Genomic DNA, 16723 nt, shown 5'->3' with positions numbered 1-16723 from the left:
GCGGCGGGGCCCAGGGCAGAGCCGGGGACCCGGGGACCCGAGAGCAGCGCCACCCGCGTGGCGGCCAGGCCCGTGGGCCGAGAGGAGCAGGACGCGCTTTGCGAGCGCCTGAAGTTTCCCTCCGCGCACTTTGGTGGACTTAACTTTGCGTCGCGAGGCGAAGCCCAGGGGTCTAAGGCGCAAAGACAACAGGGCGAGTCGGGGCCCCAGAAGCTGCGTGGAGATCCTCCGTGTGCGAGCTGTGAGTGCAGAAATTAGCGGACACACCATTAACTCCCTTCCTTATGCTTCAGAGAATGGTTTATTTAACAGGCGTTGGGTTTTGATTACAAGCCGCGGTGAGGGATGCTGGGTTTGAACTGAGACATCGTCAACATTTTAATCAACAAATATTGGTGGAGCGGACGCTTCCCGCAGGCAGGGCTTCCAGGCGCGGTTCGCGTTGTGATCGGAGCTTGAGGAGTTGCTCAGATGAGCTAGCGCTGGGCTTTGGAAATGCAAGCGAAGGGAGCGCCGCCCTCTGAATTGGACCCGGGTAGGTACCTGCGGACAGCTGGGGTCCTGTCACTAGTGAACACTTGATTTCGACCAGCAGATCCAAGCGGGACAAGGAGCCGTGCGATCCGCATCTGCCCGGACCGACTTCGGGTCCGCTGCTCCCCGGGGGAGCCTGTGGGTTTCCCACCTTTCTGTCACCTCCAGGGGAGATGGAGCTGTTGTCATCCCGAGAGCCCCTTGAGGTTGTAAACTTGTGGAGAGAGGAGACGAAGATACCCGGAGACAGTACCCGGGTGCCATCGGGGTCCCTGCCTTAGGGGGCCAGGGATGGGGAAAGGGTGTGCTGGTCCGGATTCCGGGCTCAGCCCCAGTACTGTGCTGGGTCATGTTGGAGCCTGAAGCGAGGGGTAAAGATGAGGGATAGGAGCCTGGCTTCTTTATTTTAATTGTGATATTTTGCACATCCGGGTTTTTTTTTTTTTTAATGACCTTTGGTACTTTAAAATATCGCATTAGGACATCTGTCTTACTGAATCTTTGGCAACCCCTTACACTTTCTGCCTGCAGTAAGTGGCTCATCCTCTTTGCGGACTTGCCCTGCAAGTCACACTTGTAGGCCTCTCGGAGCAGGCTTTTTCCCTTTTACAAAACATAGCAAGTGCACTCGGGCTGCGGCACAGCCTGCGGCATGCCGGAGAGGCGCAGGGCATCCTGAAGGGTGGTTTCCTGTTCGTGTTACCATTCAGCTTGGGCCTCCTGGGCTTATCAAGTCTTGCTGAGTGTCAGTTTGCCATTCAGGGAAATGGGAGTCATGATGGTGCTGTGAGCCGGGCATAGTGGTGCACACCTGTAATTCTGTCACTCAGGAGGCTGAAACAGGAAGGTCGCTGTGAGTTCGAAGCCAGCCTGGACTGCACAGGAAGACCCTGTTTTTATTATAAAAAAGGGTAGTGCTGTGGTCTGAAAGTTTGTGCCCCCGCAAACTCTAACGTTGAGACTCCTTGGGAGGTGACGAGACCAGAGGTATCAGTGTGAATGGGATTCGCCCTTCGTGAACGGGATCAGTGCTGTTACAGAAGAGCCTGAGCTCTTCCCTGCTCCTGTTCTGTACCAGGACACAGTATGAGGGCACAGGCCTCCCTTAGACGCCCCAGGTGCTGGTGCGTGGCTTGAAAGGCTTCTGGTTCACAGAAGTGTGAGCAGGAAGTTTCTGCCTTTCATAAGGCACCTAGTTTATAGTGTTCTGTCCCAGCAGCCCGGATGGCCCAAGACAGTGCCCCAGCTCTTGGCCTCCAGGAGAGACCTCATGTGAAAAGGCGTCGGCCCGTGGAGGGTAGGTTTTCCGTGATGGCTGGTAGGCCTGCGTGTGACTTGAGCTTGTGGCCGCTTGCTGGTCCTCTGGAAGGTCGCCCAGGTACGCACTCTTACAGTGCTCAGGTGGCATGGAGACCCTTCCGACACGTTGGGATCACAGTGGAGGTGTTCCTGGCCCAGGATTTATCACCGAAGCACACAGAGGTTCTAAGATGCGCCTAGTTTTGCTGCCGCACACAAAGCCGCCGTTCCCTTTTCGTGGAGCACAGTCCTAGCTTATGATGCTGTTTCTCTTAAGCCTTGCTCAGTGGCATTTCAGTCACCATCTCCAGATCTCCAGATCCACCTCTCCAGGTGAGCCCTGCTGGGGGCTCCTCTTGGTGCAGGTGGTCCCTGGGCGCCCGGAGACGGAAGGAGGGGGCCTCCTGCTGCTCGTCAGATCTTGCTGTTTCCCCGTGGGCCGCAGTGAGCCTCCTTCTTAGGTTTCCACTGCCTATTGTCCAGCCAGGTGTTGCCGGGGTGACACACAGCTGGGCACCTGGCCCCTGCAGTGGCCCTCAGACCCCTTCGTCTAAGGTCTCTTCAGGATCCCCCAGGGGCACCTCCCAGCCTTCCCACGTGTGACAGAGCGGGCCATGGCAGCAGCATTTCTGCCGTGCAGAACCAGCATTTCAGGAAGTGGAAACTCCTCACACTTCCCACCCCACGCCAAGCCTCTCAGGGGTTTTATTCCCTCCCGGATTTCTCCTCCAGGCAGGGTGCAAGGCTCAGTAGTCCCCCCAGCTTCCTCTCCTCCCACAACCAGAAGGTCTTTTCCCTGCCTGTGGCGCAGGCATATTTCTTAGGCTGTGTTTTCTGTCCTTGAAATGTTACAGCTTAGAGTAGAGCTGTAGGCTCAAACTTCGGGGCCTTGCTCTTGATATGCAAAAGAACTTAAAAATATTTTTCTGTAGAAGGAATAAACCCTGGCATTCTGTAGAACAGTAGGGTGACTGTAGCTAGCAATAATTTATTGTATATTTCAAAATGGCTACAAAAAAGATTTTGAATGTTCCCAGCAGAAAGAAATAAATGCTGGAGGTGGCAGATTATGCTAATTGCCCCAATTTGATCATTACACATTGTATACGTGTATGGAGATAATCACATTGTACCCTATAATTATGTGTCAATTAAAAGTAATTTTAAAATGTATTTTTATATTGCCCCCTTCCCTCCCCGCTTCTCCATCCCTGCATTAACCAAGTGCCCTGGCAAGGTGGGAAGGAGGCACGAAGGTCCCTCCTCTTGCCCCTCTCTGTGTTCTGCACAGCCCCACCTAGGTTGTGTGAGGTAGACTTTTTAGTTCTTGAAACGAGGAAAACGCTGTAGGATCTGCTTGGAAGGAGCCTGGCAAAGAGCCTCTTAGAAGAAGCATTGGAGGAAGGGCAGAAGAGAACTGCTTTCCACTTGCACCATACTGCCTGAGCCTGGCCCAGGGAGCCAGTTCCTGGGGGTCAGTGTCTTCCACACCCTGGTTCTGCTGTTGCGTCTTCATGGTCAAGGCTTACCCCTCTATGCTTGGCATTTACCCTGAGCAAAGGAGAGGAGCGGAGAAGCCCAAGTCATACCCACTGCTTCTGCGCACCTAGGAGTCATCTGGAGACTTGTGTGAAGCCTGAAGTTGTGTGTCTGAGCCTGGACCTCAGTCATGCCCAATCCATGCTGGGTTCGAAGGCGGCGTGGCCAGGGGACATGCCTGGAGAAGGTGGGACCTAAGTAATGTACACTTAGCACCTCAGATGTGAGATGAACCAGAACTTCCTCTGAGGAGCCAGGAAGTCCGGGAGCAGCTCTCCAGCCCACTGATTGGTCATCTCTGGCCAGGGAAGCACACATCTCTTTCCATGTCAAGATACCTGAAAACCCCACGCAGTCGTCACCTGTGGGCCAGAAACGGGTAGCTAATGCTCTAACCACTTTCCACTTTTCCTAAAGGGAGTGGAGATCAGGTGACTTCTCCTCTGCACCCTGTTGCTCTTAAATCTCTGTATCCAGGAATTAATTTCAAACTTTCAGATTAAAGGATCCACAAGACAGACTCATTTGTAATTGTGAGAAATGTTATGGTTTGTGTCTGGGTGCTGTTTGTGATTCATTCATGGTCCAATGCTGGGATTATGGGTGTGAGTACTACACCCGCCCTGGGGTGGGCAGCCTGCTTACAGTATAAAGGAGGGAAAGAGGCTTGCTCTTAGAAGCTCCTCCTTTTTTGCTCTTGTTGCTTTTGCTGTTTTCTGCAGCCATGAACTGTTGCCCTCTGCTATATGCCCCTCTGCCTTGGAGCCAGCTAAGTATGCACTAAAACCTCCACAAACTGTGAGCAAAAAAAACCTTCCCTTCCTTAGTTTTAGGCATCAGGTATTTTGTCCCAGCAATGAGAGAAAAGTAACCAACACAAGAAATTACCCAGAAATCCTTTGTGTTGCTTTTCACATACACTCAACCATCATCCTGAGCTCAGTGGATGGTGAATAAGAGATGTCATGTAGCTGCTCTCTGAATTTAGCAGCGAATTGACAAGAAATAATGAGACAGGTGTGCACGTATAACCGGGCACCTCCTTTCCTGTGTCAGCCACTGAGCTTTTGTGGACCGAGACGACATTCCTGAGGAGATTGCTCCTAGGGAAGGGCTCTCAAATATTTTTCTTATGATTAAGGTATCTGTGAAACTCCAAAATATTCTGGAAGGAGAAGAGTAGGGAGTTATCTGTTTGCTCAGGCCTCTGCCTGGCTCTGGTGTGTGGGATTGCTTTTTAAAGGCATGAAGTTGAAGAACTTCCAGAAAGATTCGCCCACACCTCTGAGGCCCATGCACCGATCTCTCTGTCCTTTTTGCCCCTTGATTCTCAGGTCGCGGGGAGGCGCTTGAACCATTAGCTATGGTATGTGCAGGTCCCAAGAAACTACCCTAGAAAGCCTGCAGCTGCGCTCTGGAGCTGGTGGAGGACTCTTGCTGTCTTAAAGGAGGTGGTGCAGCTGAGGGGGCTACTTGGAGGCCCTGTGACTTTGGGGAACAGAGGTGGTGGTATGCACATGTACGTATGACCCTAGGCAGCATCCCCTGAATTACTTGTAGCTATTCCTCTTCCACTGTCTTTCTTACAAGAAGACAAAAGGACATTTATTATAATTCCCAGTTAAGATCATTCAGTAAAGTACCCTGGCGTTCCTTTAGCATTTGAGACCCGATGGTACTTAGGGCGGATTTAAGGTGTAGCTGTAGTGTAAAAGTGCTTGTCAGTGGAGAAGGTGCTAGAGGATGCCATGCGGGAGAGGACCTCGGTGCAACTGGAAACGTACAGCAAGAAGCAAGGGGACAGGCTGGGGTAGGCGAAGGCAGGCGGGACAGGATGTGGCTGGGTGACCCACAGCTTCTGCGTCCTGGAGTACAACACACTCCCCTGTCCCTCCTCTTGCTGCAGCAGCGCCACCCTCTGCCCGGCCAGACTTCTGAGGTCCAGATGGAAGGCGCCCTGGGCCAAGGGGACACACTGTTCTGTCGGAGGACGTGGGACCGTTTTTCCTTGCCACACCTGTGGCTCACTACGAGCCTCATGGGCCACAGGTCAGAACAGGTGTCACAGTGGGTAATTGAACTGTGACAGGACATTAGGCTCTCCTCTATATTTAGCCTTGTGCGTGTGAATATTGAGTACCTCTGCGGTGTTTAGCATGTCATGAATATTTGCTACCAGGCTGTGTTGGGTATATTCAGTGCCTCCTGAATATTAGGAATGTCTTGGCCTCCCATCCCCTCCTGTCTGTGTTTAATACACCCGCACCCTACTCAGTATTTATTTGTCCATACTTAACATTTCTTATGACATCCATCCATCCTTCTTGTTGTCTTTTCCCCGAATTGAATTCCTCAACAAGATCACAAATACACTTTAAAAATGACACTCAAGGAGTCTCAGAAAATGTTTCCAGATCAGGTACGCATTTGTGAAGCCATTGTCCTGTCCAGAGGGCTGGGCTGGAGTGCGGGGGACCTTGTGGCGACAGGGCTAGGTCTGTGGGGGTTTGTGAAGCTGCCACGCCGGTTACCTAGGGCTGGTTCTTGCTCTGGAGTCCTTGGAAAGAAGTGACCATGGGAGGCTGCCTCTGTATCTGCTGCTTTGGGTCTTGGTCTCAACTTGGTACTTTTTGGTCTGGTTGTGACTTTGTGGCCAGGCCCAGTGTGCACCCGACAGGCGCAAGGACAGGTATGGTGGGTGTAGGTGCCACACTGTCTCAGCATTGGCCACCTGGGCTCTTCCTGCTTCTCTGCAGTTGCCGTGGGAAAGCCACCCAGCCTGCAGCGCCCTCTCTGTCCATAACGCACCTGCTCTTTGGGCCTGGGTGGCCCAGCTGCTAGTCCTGAGGTTCTGTGATCTTGTTTCAGTACCTTAATTATTTGCCATTTTGCCTCCAAAGAAGTGACACTACAAACTTTTTGTGTGGGTCCTTCCTGCGAGGAAGATTTGAGGCTTGGGAGCCGCAGAGCAGATTGCCGTGGCGTGAAGCCGCCCACCCTCTGGGGGCCCTGAATCCACAGAGCTGGGGATTCACTCCCTGTGGGATCATGTCCACAGAAACTGAATTCCATGAAGGGTAAGTGCTGGGCATCAGCTGCCATGAAGGGTAAGTTTTGGGTAAGTGCTGGGCATCAGCTGCTACCTCCACTGGAAATAGATTCCTTTAAGTCTCACCTTCCAGCTGCCCTTGGGGTGAAAATAGGCCTTGAGATGCAAACACAGCGTTGGGAGGACTTGAGCTACCGCTCGGCGAAGCTTGGCCAGTGTTCCCTTGTTTTCTTCATGGCCTTAATGAGCAAAGAGGGGTCTGCTAAGGGAGGGTTGTCTGTTACCACATTCTTTTTATTTTTAGTTTGTTCCAGTTTTGGGGGCAGGAGTTGCTGTGTAGTCCAGGCTGGGTTCTGACTTACAATGACCCTCCTGCCTCAGCCTCCAGTGCTGGGATTACAGGTGTGCACCACCACACCTGGCTTTACCTGGTGCCACATTCTGCAACACAGATGACCAAGTGCCTTGTGTGGGGCCTTTGGTGGACGGGAGCCTGTGTGGGAATCTGCACAGCAGGCCTGTGGGCTGGCCAGGTGCTTGTGGAACACACGCTGTCACCGTCAGACCCGGCGGGCAGGACGGCACAGATGTCCTGATACCGGTAGGAGACACAGCCTTCCAGACAGCTGTCTGCGCTCTACTCTGTGCCCCCGTGTTCATGTGTGCACAGAAGTATGTGCAGTCGGCCATGGGTCCTATACCTGGGAATTCAACCAACCACGAATCAAAAATGATCGTACTGACCATACTGAACATGTACAGACTTTTCTCTTGTCCTAATTCCCTAAACAGTGCAGTACAGGAACTATTTACGTAGCATTTACGTGCTGTTAGGGATTAGAAGTAAACTAGATATGGTTTAAAGCACCCAGGATGTGTGTAGATTCTGTGCAAAAACTGCTCCATTGTGTATGAGACTTGAGCATCTGTCACCTGGGGCATCTTCGAGGGCCCCTGGAATCGATCCCATGCAGAAAATGAGGGACAAATATATTTACTAAGAAGTAATGCCCGTACTGTTTTGTGGACTGCCTTTTAAAGATTAGTAGTAGGTGTTGAGTCCCTTTTCCAGCTCGCTGGGTTATTGGGTGCTCCGCCTCCGCCCTCCTGGCTGGAGGAGGTCCACTGTGCGGTCAGATCTCCGAGTCCTCATCCAAGCCCTCTCCTGGTTGGGTGCTTAGTTAGCTTCTCCTCAGCCTTTGGCCACTCAGTGACAGAACAACAGTGAACGTCCTTGTCTTTGCCTGTGGTACATCGGTCTGGCTGGTTTCTTCCCCGAGCTATCTCCAAAGCAGACTTCCTGCACACACACAGCGTTCTTCCTTTGATGTGTCCAGCCCAAAATAATTCTTTTTCACATCAAGGTGGTTTTCTCCCCGTTAGGATGAATTTGTGCTAAGATGTCACACATCTTGGTCAACAGCATCTGTGTTACGCAGGAGCCACTCTAAGCAGAAGAGAATTTAAGGCAGGAAGTTCAGGGCCAACAGAACCGTTGGAAACTCTGCCCTTGGCCAGACATGTAGGAGGGGTAGCAGAGCCAGGGCTGACTTGCAGGGGAGTGGGTGGTGACTGTAGGACACCTTTGCCAGCCACATCTGCCTCGGGTGGGGTCCTATGCGCTGCTCAGAGTCCATGGACTGAGGGTGCGGGGCCAGGACCTCTGCCACCACTTCCTGGAAAACCGGATGCTTCTCTTTGAAGCCCCCCTCTCTGCTCCTTCTTGGAAGCACGAACTCCAAAGCAGATGGAGCAACAAGGTGCAGCTAGTTCCTACAGAGTGACCGGTACACGAGCCAGGAGTGTGGAAGTCAGCCCCCGAGACCTGCTTCCAGCCTGAGGGCATGTAGGTTTTGAGGGGAGGGCCTGGCTGTTTTCCCTGGATGTTGGGGAGCCCCCTGCTCTCTTCACCTCTCTCTCCATGGTGTGTTAATGCTGAGCAGCCCTCCGTCACTGGGCGTGGGTGGGAATCAGGAGTTAGCTTACTGCTAAGCTAATAGCCAGTTTTTTTCTCGTGAGTCATAATTGATCAGCAGTCAGTTTATGAACAATATTTCTCTTTACCTCTTCAAACAGGCTTTTGTGTGCAATTACTGTGAATTCAGGTGTCTGTGTAGTTCTGAGCTGCCCCCGAGTGGATTATTGTGTTATCTGTTTTTCGTTTTTTTTTGTTTTTTTTTTTTCCTCCGGTACCGGGAACCGAACTCACGACCTTGCACTTGCCAGGCAGGTGCTTTGCCGCTGAGCTAAATCCCCAGCCCCTATTGTGTTGTCTGTTGTTTGGGGAAAGGGTTGCAGTGGAGGGCACCCGGGACGGGCGATGTTCTCAGCAGCCTGGAGCATGCTGGGGTCGGAGGCGCATGGGAGACCTGGTGGGCAGCCCTGGGCCTGACCGTCATCCCTTAGCCCCAGTCAGTGTCACTCCTCTGGGATGCGCTGTTTAACACTGCTTGGGGGTGCCACACTTCGCAGGCTTGGAGGGGGTGGGGGAGGAGTGCCTCCCGCCCTCCCTTCTGTCCTTCATCTTTTTCTTTCCTTTCTTCCTTTCTCTTCCTTCCTTTTCTTCTTTCTTTTCTCCCTTCCTTGCTTTGACATTTCTTTCCTTCCCTCCACCCTTCCTCCCTTCTCCTTCTTTCCTTCTTTCTTCTCATCTTTTTTTCCTTCCTTCTCTCCTCCCTTCTTCCGGGACTGGGGACAGAACTCAGGGCCTTGTGCTTGCTGGGCAAGTGCTCTACCGCTGAGCCACACCCCCAGCCCTTGCCTTGTGTTTCTATGGCACCTTTTCTTTGTGGATTTAAAGTCGGGTTTGATTTCTATGTACAGCAGCTATTTTTCTTTAATGTTTGGAGGTATACACTGGTTGTGTATTGTGAAGTAAACTATAGTAATTATTTCACCAGCAGCGGTTTCTTTTCTTTCCGTTCTTTCAGCTGCGTAAGATGAGCTTCTTAGGGGGTGACCTATAAATACTGGATAACGCAGGCTGCCCAGTGCCCGAGCCTACACCCTAATCTTGTGCTTCAGTGTAATTAATAAAGTGAGTGTGTTTGCGGTGAGAAGAGTCTCGTTCCAGCTCAGAGATTCAGTGATATTTGCTGCGTGTGGGCACTGCTCGTCATTTTGAATATCTCACCTTCATCATCTCAGTTAAACCTTGCAGTTGCCTGTGTGTCTAGAAGTAAGGAAAGTGCGGCTCAGAGACGCGAAGCAGCTTGGCCAGGGTTGCTCAGCTGGCGAGTGACAGAGCTGTTGGAGCCTTGTGTCCCCGCATGTCACACGCCCTGCCACCCCATTGCCTGGGTGCCATGTGGATGTTCATCTTATTCCTATGGTGACTCCTGATCTGACGCACACAGGTCAGGATTGCTGTACCCCACCCTGGTTTTGTCCCCATTTTACAGAGAAGCAAACTGAGGTGCAGAGAGGTCACAGACTTGCCTAAGTGACCATTGCACTGGGGAGCAGGGATTTGGACCCAAGGTCCTTCCCTGGCACCTGGTTTGTAATCGTCTCGAGCTCTGCACTTGGCGACGCCCAGCTGGGAAGTGTGCTCATCAGCCCGCCCAGGCTTTTGCTTCATGAGGTGAGGGTGCAAGGTTGTCGGACAGATTCCTCCCCAGGGCTGAGCAGGGGTGGGATCTGCGCCTGGATATGGCAGGAGCTCTTTATTCCCCATCAGCTTCCTCTGAAGTCTCACTGGGCGTGGACACTCAGGCTGGCATCTCAGTGAGATCTCCCCTGGCCCCCAGCCCAGCAGCAGCTTTGGCCAGAGAGGAAGGATCATATTGATGTTTGAGTTGCCTCGGGTGACACTGTGGGCCCACTCCCTTCACACTCTTCTGCTTTATTACAGTGAGCAAAGGCAAGATGTGTGTAGAAGCAGCAGATGGGATGTGACCAGTGTCCAAGAGCATGTCAGGAACATTGTTATGACAACTAGGTCTAGTTGTCCCCGGCCTTTGTTGTTGCTGTTAAAGCATCTTGGGACAGTGGGGTAGACCTGCCAGGCAGCGGATGGTCTGTGTAGTGAGGGGGAGGGCTTTTCAGGCTGTGCCTTGGGTGCAGTTGGGAGAGCTCTGCTGCCGTGCAGGACACGCTGGGGGTCTCCCTTCCTTCTGGCTCATCTCAAAGTGCAGCCATGGGGGCAGAGCCTGGCTCACCCATTCTCCAGCTGCCATGTGGCAATGGTGCCATCTCTCTTTGGGTTAGCTGGGCACTAGTGCCCACAAAGTGCTTAGCACAGTGCCAGGCCCAGAGTGAACACATGCACTCGTCCATTTTCTGCTGCTGTAACTTTATACCCGAGGCCAGAAACTTTGTCAAGAGAAGGTGTTCATTTAGCTCACAGTTCTGGAGGTTCCTGGTGCCCTCCTCTGCTCAGCTGTGGCGAGGGCCTCTGACTTCATCACAACATGGCCGAGGGCATCATGGTAGTAGGAGCATGTGCAAGAGGCCGAGATCATGTGGTGAGACAGGAAGTGGGAGAGATTCAGGGTCCGGGCTGAATCCCACCTCATTAGCTGGCTGAGCATGTTCTGGGCACTTAGAGTATATTATTAAGTGGTCAGAATACACAGTGAATGTTTAACTTTTAAGAATTTGTTACAGTAAGACAAATTGATGTTAATCCCCCTCAGAATACTCCCCTGTGCTTGTCCTGTTGTTCTTGCCACTTTCTGAAGCACTTCTGGAAGCCCTCTTTCATGAAGGTCTTTATGAAGTATGACAAAAAACATGGCGAGTGCTGCTGCTGGGTGCCATCCAACGAAAAGGCAGAAAGTGTGACGGTATGTCCTCCTTGTTCAGTGGATCTGACCCCTGTGACTTCTGATGCTTCCCCAAAGTGACCATGAAAAGTAAGTGGTTTGAGTGGGTTCAGGACATGAAGGCAGCCACAAGAATGCAACTAAAAACACCTTTTTTGGTACTGAGAATTGAACTCAGGGCCTTGCGCTTGCCAGGCAGGCGCTGTGCCCCTGAGCTACATCCCCAGCCGCTAAAGGCATTTATGAAAGAGGATTTCCAGAACTGCTTCAGAAAGTGGCGAGAATGATGGGATAAGTGTATTTGAAGAGAGGGGAAGTGTTTTGAGAGGGATTAATGGCAATGTGTCTTTTACTGTAATAAAATTTTAAAACTGAAGCATTCACGGGACTTTTGACCACACTGCATACGTCCTTATGGATCATTTCTCTAACCAGAAGTTGAAATGATCATCCCTGTTTCAAGGTGAAAAAAACTGAAGGTAAAGAAGGTGCAGGTGGCTTGCCTGTCCCCAGCTGTGGACACCTAGGTGAGGCTCAAGGTGGATGGCTGAAGCCACTGAAGGGTTGGGCTGGTCTGGGGTCCAGAGCTGGTGGTGGTGACCAGGGTCTGCTGGTCAGCTCCTAGGTTGCATTGGGTCAGAGGTTGCCTGGCACCAGGGTGGCTGCATCCTAAGTCTGACTCTTTCCTCCACCCCAAGTGAACTGCTCACCATGTGTTGGCGTGAGCAACTCAAGGAGCAGATATTTCCCAAACATCATCTGTTCTTGTTTCTCCCCAATTCCTAAATAAATGCTTCTGTTGTTAGAGCATATTGGTATTACAGCAGGTCTTTGCTCTTCTGATGAACATAAGTACAGCTTTTGGTACAAAGTTGTAGTTTGGGGTCCTTATTGTCAGCCATACTGAATTCCTCTCAAGGATGTACTAGCTCTCTCTCACTATAAGACATTCTTTAGATAACCACCTGATAAAGAAAGGAGGTTTATTTTGGCTTACCCTTTGGAGGTTCCAATTAATGACTGATTGACCTACTGCTATTAGAGACCTCTAATGGGGGTGCTGGATGGCCAGGGTGGGGAGCAAGTGGCCAACAAACAGATCACTTCCTGGCCAGGAAGCCAAGAGAGCAAGGAGGGGTTGAGTCCCATGATCCCTTGCAGGACACGCCCCCAATGACCTAAAGACCTCCCACTGGGCTCCACTTCTTAAAGGTCCTACTGCCTCAATAGATCCTCTGTGGGGATCAGCCTTCAATACATGGGCCTTGGGAGGCATATCCAAACCACAGAAAAGTTCATTATCCGGGATGGCCTGCAGGGTGTTTGGTTTTTTAAAGATTGACGGCTCTTCCCTAGAGTCAGTGTGTGACTAAGTATGTGGCTTTGAATAATTGGGGGAATGTTTTTGTAATAGTACCTACATCTTCACAATCCATCACTAGGGAAAGTAGATATCCACAGAAAGAGTGAGTTTTGAACTTGCCTGGGTATCACTGTACTTTATGAATTGCCTCAATATCTGCACATATTTGAAAAACAACCTGCATTATGTATGTGACATAATATTCATTCTGTTTTCAGATAGTACTTGTAGATCTGGGTTTCACACATCCAGGTTTGGAGATTCATACTTGTAGCCTCCCAGAGACAGATGTGACAGGCTGCCAGTCTTTCTGTGGTTTGCCTTTCCTTCTGGGAACTTCGCTTGCATTTCCTGTTGGTGGAACCAGGGAGCCTGGGGCCACCAAGCTTCTGCCATTGACATTGTACCCCAGCTATGAGATCAAATGGAGCTTTCTGCTCCTACATGTTTTCTTTGTAGAACAAAAATATTTTACTTTAAAGAACCACATGAACTACCAGAATATAGTCTCAAAGGAGTAACTAAACATGAACACAAATTTAAAAGATGTAGTGGACTAAGATAACAGCTAGACACTAATGATTAGTTATCACTCATCTGTGTTACATTTCTTCATAGCTTTTAGGCATTAACACATTCCCGCCAGCTTGAGCCGCTGTGGTACTTGCATGACTGTTCATTACATGGCTTGTACCACTAGTGGTAAAAATGGATCTGATCACTTTTATTGCTATTTTTTTACTGATAATATTGATAAAAAGCTGCCTGATAGAACAATCATGGATGTGGCACTGTTGGCTCAACCTGCCTGGCAGTGAGACATATGAATGGCAGCCCTATTGGGAACATGTTGGGAGTAATCCCAAGCATCAACCAGGGCCTGACTTCCAAAAGGGTTGAAGTGTCACAGCCCTGTGGAGCTTTAGTGTTAGAAATACAGGTTATCTTGACCAAATAGGACCTTGGGCTGTTGGGAAGTGGTGAACCCTTTAAGAGTGGGGCCTAGTGGGAGGTTTTAGGTCATTGTGCATGTACTCTTGCAAAGGATTGTGGGGCCCCAGCCTCCACTTCCACTGTTTCTCTCAGGCCATGGGTTGGTCAGGCCTTCTCTGCCAATCACTCTCACCATAGTGTGCTGTGTCACCATGGTCCAGAGCAGTGGGGCCAGTTGATCATAGATGGACTGCCGCCTCCAAAACTAGGAACCAAAATAAACCTTTCTTATTTTTGAGTTGATTTGCCTCAGGTATTTCTTACAGTAACAGAAAGCTGGCTGACGCAGGTTCCTTTGAGCAAACCTCTCAGTAGATGTAGAAGGTCCACGGATGAAAGCTTGCTTCTCTTCATCCTGTCCAGTGTCCTTCAGTACTCAGTTCTCGAGGCCCCCAGAGAATGCAGTGTAACAGAGGTGGTTCTATCACCTACATGTGGCGAGGTGTTGGGTGGAGGCGGCCAGGTCCCTTGGTGCAGGCTAGGTGGGGTCTCTGGGTTGAGGTGGGTCCTCTATGGGGAGCATCCAGGAGAACTGCAGGGCTTGTAGTGGGACAGTGCTGGCCGCCAGACAGGCGAGACACAGGGCTGGGGGCCCACCATGATTTCAGGGCCACATGAAAGGGTTTGAGTCTCTTTTCAAGTCAGAAGGAAATCATGGTCTTTAGATCAAAGAAAATGTTTTCATAGATAATAAGAATATGTTCATCTCTATACCAATAAAATATGCTTAAAATGAAATGGTAAAATATATACTGTTACCATTTTTTTAAATGGAGAAATGGGCAGCTGAAAGCAAAAATACCTGGGGCCCAAGAAAGTCATAATGCCAGCCTGGGTTGGAGTGTGACAGAGGCCCTGTGACTCAGGGAGCTGCCTGGCTGTGACACAGGGAGGGGTGACCCAGCCCAGGGGGCTGAGCTGGTGGCTTCACTCAGTGATACCTGGTATAGAGGGGACAGGAAGGACCCCAGGCCCTCACCTTAGCCAGACCCGTTCATTGGTTGTGGCAGACATTCATTATTCTTCCAGGCCCAGGGCCAGGTGCTAGCCTTGGTGCCCCCAACTTAGGGATCCCCAAGAAATGGATACGTGGGAATTTTAGCATCTTTGGAATTTTCACTAAGCTAGAAAAGGATGCATTTCTGAAATACCACATGGGATGTTTTGGTCCTAGTCTAGCCTGTTCCTTCAGGGATGTCTTCCATCTCCAACTCTGCATCCTCCTCACGGGGTGCATGTCAGGGTGCCTGGCTGCTGAGCACCAGAGCGTGTGGCCTGCCTTCTCCTTTGCTCCTTGGCCCTGTGCCTGCCGCCCTGTACCTGCACCAGCCTCATCCTGCAGGCCGGCTCGAGGCCTGGGTGGAGCCTTTGACCTAACAGGCTTTGCAGCTGACTCTGCTGTGCAGCTGGGGTGGAAAAGCTCAGCCTTCCCCCTTGGGCAGACTTGATTTCCAAGAACAGGGCTCCCACCTTCCCTTGGAAGGGAGGAGCTGGAGACCGTGAGGGGGAGATTCCAGGAGTGAGGCTGGCCAGGGCTGGCGTGCACCCCATCCCCTTGCTGGCCGGGAGTACAGACGCGCCTTTGTCCTCGGCTCCTGTCTTCCCGGATTTCTTCTTCCTTTTGGCTCATGGAACGTGCAGGGAGGAGTGGCTCCTCCGTGGCCAGGGTGCATGTTGCTGGTTGTCCTGATCCAGTTAGCGTGCAGTGGCTGCAGCCATAAGCACGGGGCGGTGACTGCAGGCCGACGGCCAGAGGCAGCTGAACCTTCTCAGCATCGCTGCACAGGGGTACATGCGCAGCTCTCATCGGCCAGTGAGTTACATGCGAGCATGCTGCTGCATAAAATATGGACTGGGCGGGGATTCCCGGATTCAGATTGCAGAGCAAGCATTTAAGTGGATCTAGAGAGAGTTCCACTTCTGTGGACAGAGAGCACTGCCAATGGGAAGGTGGCTCTGGTGTGTAAGGATGGATTAGGAAGAGAGCTGTATGAGCCAGAGGAGTTTCAAAGGAAGCTGAGGCAGGAAGATCAGGATTTAAGGCCAACTTGAGATCCCATCCCAAACTAAGTAAATAAAAACAAAGTAGATCGCACCCAAACTGGGGGGCTGCGAAGTGACATTTGGTCCAGGACTTGGGACCCTCTGTGCCGGGGTTGGTGGAAGTTGCAAGAGCGGTACCCACGTATGAGAGGTGGGCACAGTGTGGTGCCCACCTTGATGGTCAGGAAATGTGCCGTGGATCCAGGTGGGCCTCAAGGGTGGGGTTCACAGGAAGTACGCAGAACCTGGTGCCACCGCAGGAGGCTCTCAAGTTCCGGTGGTCCATTGACCCCCAAATTATTCTATAGATTTAATGCAGTTTCCAGCCAGGATCTGAGTGAATCGCCTACCAGATATTAAAATGTAAGTTTATAATGATTTGAACATTTTGACATTGAGGTGGGAATCGACAGCATATCCCTGAACAAGCTGGAGCGTTTGGAGAACAATATTTAACAGATTTAGTTAATATTTAATCATTTGGGAAGGTATCAAGTCCCTCACTCATATCAAACCCCATAATAGCATCTAGATGGCTTAAATGTTAAAAGTAAAAATGAAATCATTAAAGTACCAAAAAGAAAATTTTGATAAATAAGCAGTTTTCGAAGAGAAACCTCTTTCCACACATGGTGCCAGGGACAGACCCACAAAACTGTCTTATTTGAACAACAGGAGAACTGAAAACATTGGTATGCTTAATGAGAGAAAAAAAGAGAAAGTCAACAATTAGATAACAGACTGGAAAAGTACTTACAGCATATAAGTCCAGTACTGTGCCGTAGTCTACAAACAACTCTAATAATCCGTGAGAACAACTCTTCTTGTAAACAAGCTTCCTCCAGAGAACCTGGGTAGAGGACGGGAATTAGGTCACCAAAGGGGGCATGTGGATGGCCGTAAATGTGGAGAAAAATCATGCTAATCAGATGAGTGCCTGTTAAAATAAGATGTTTGTGGCTGATGGGTGGCTGACGGTCCTCAGCGCAGTGAGGGGTGTGGTAGGACTCTTTGGGCCTTTGAGTGGAAGATGTTAAGCTTTCTGCCACACACTTTGGCAGTTGGTCTGAAAACCTTTAAAAGAATTCCTCCCTTGGCTGGCGTGGTGGCGCACACCTGTAATCCTAGCACTCGGGA

At 50.8% G+C, this 16723-nt stretch overlaps 1 protein-coding gene across 2 annotated transcripts in view; it reads left to right on the top strand.

The window, feature by feature from the left end:
• The first annotated feature begins 54 nt into the window (after positions 1-54).
• Kiaa1211l (KIAA1211-like ortholog) overlaps positions 55-16723 on the top strand; it is a 115777-nt gene continuing 99108 nt past the window's right edge. The window contains exon 1 of one of the 2 annotated variants that reach the window (XM_013522807.1): positions 55-241. The gene's annotated coding sequence lies outside the window, so the exon portion shown is untranslated. Of the gene's footprint in view, positions 536-16723 lie in introns of both variants that reach the window. The other variant, XM_013522805.1, reaches the window with a different exon arrangement.

The sequence above is a fragment of the Chinchilla lanigera genome, unplaced genomic scaffold (genome assembly GCF_000276665.1).
Source record: "Chinchilla lanigera isolate Chin_1 unplaced genomic scaffold, ChiLan1.0 scaffold00069, whole genome shotgun sequence".
Classification (NCBI taxonomy): Eukaryota; Metazoa; Chordata; class Mammalia; order Rodentia; family Chinchillidae; genus Chinchilla; species Chinchilla lanigera.
This window is presented reverse-complemented; position numbering and strand designations above follow the sequence as displayed.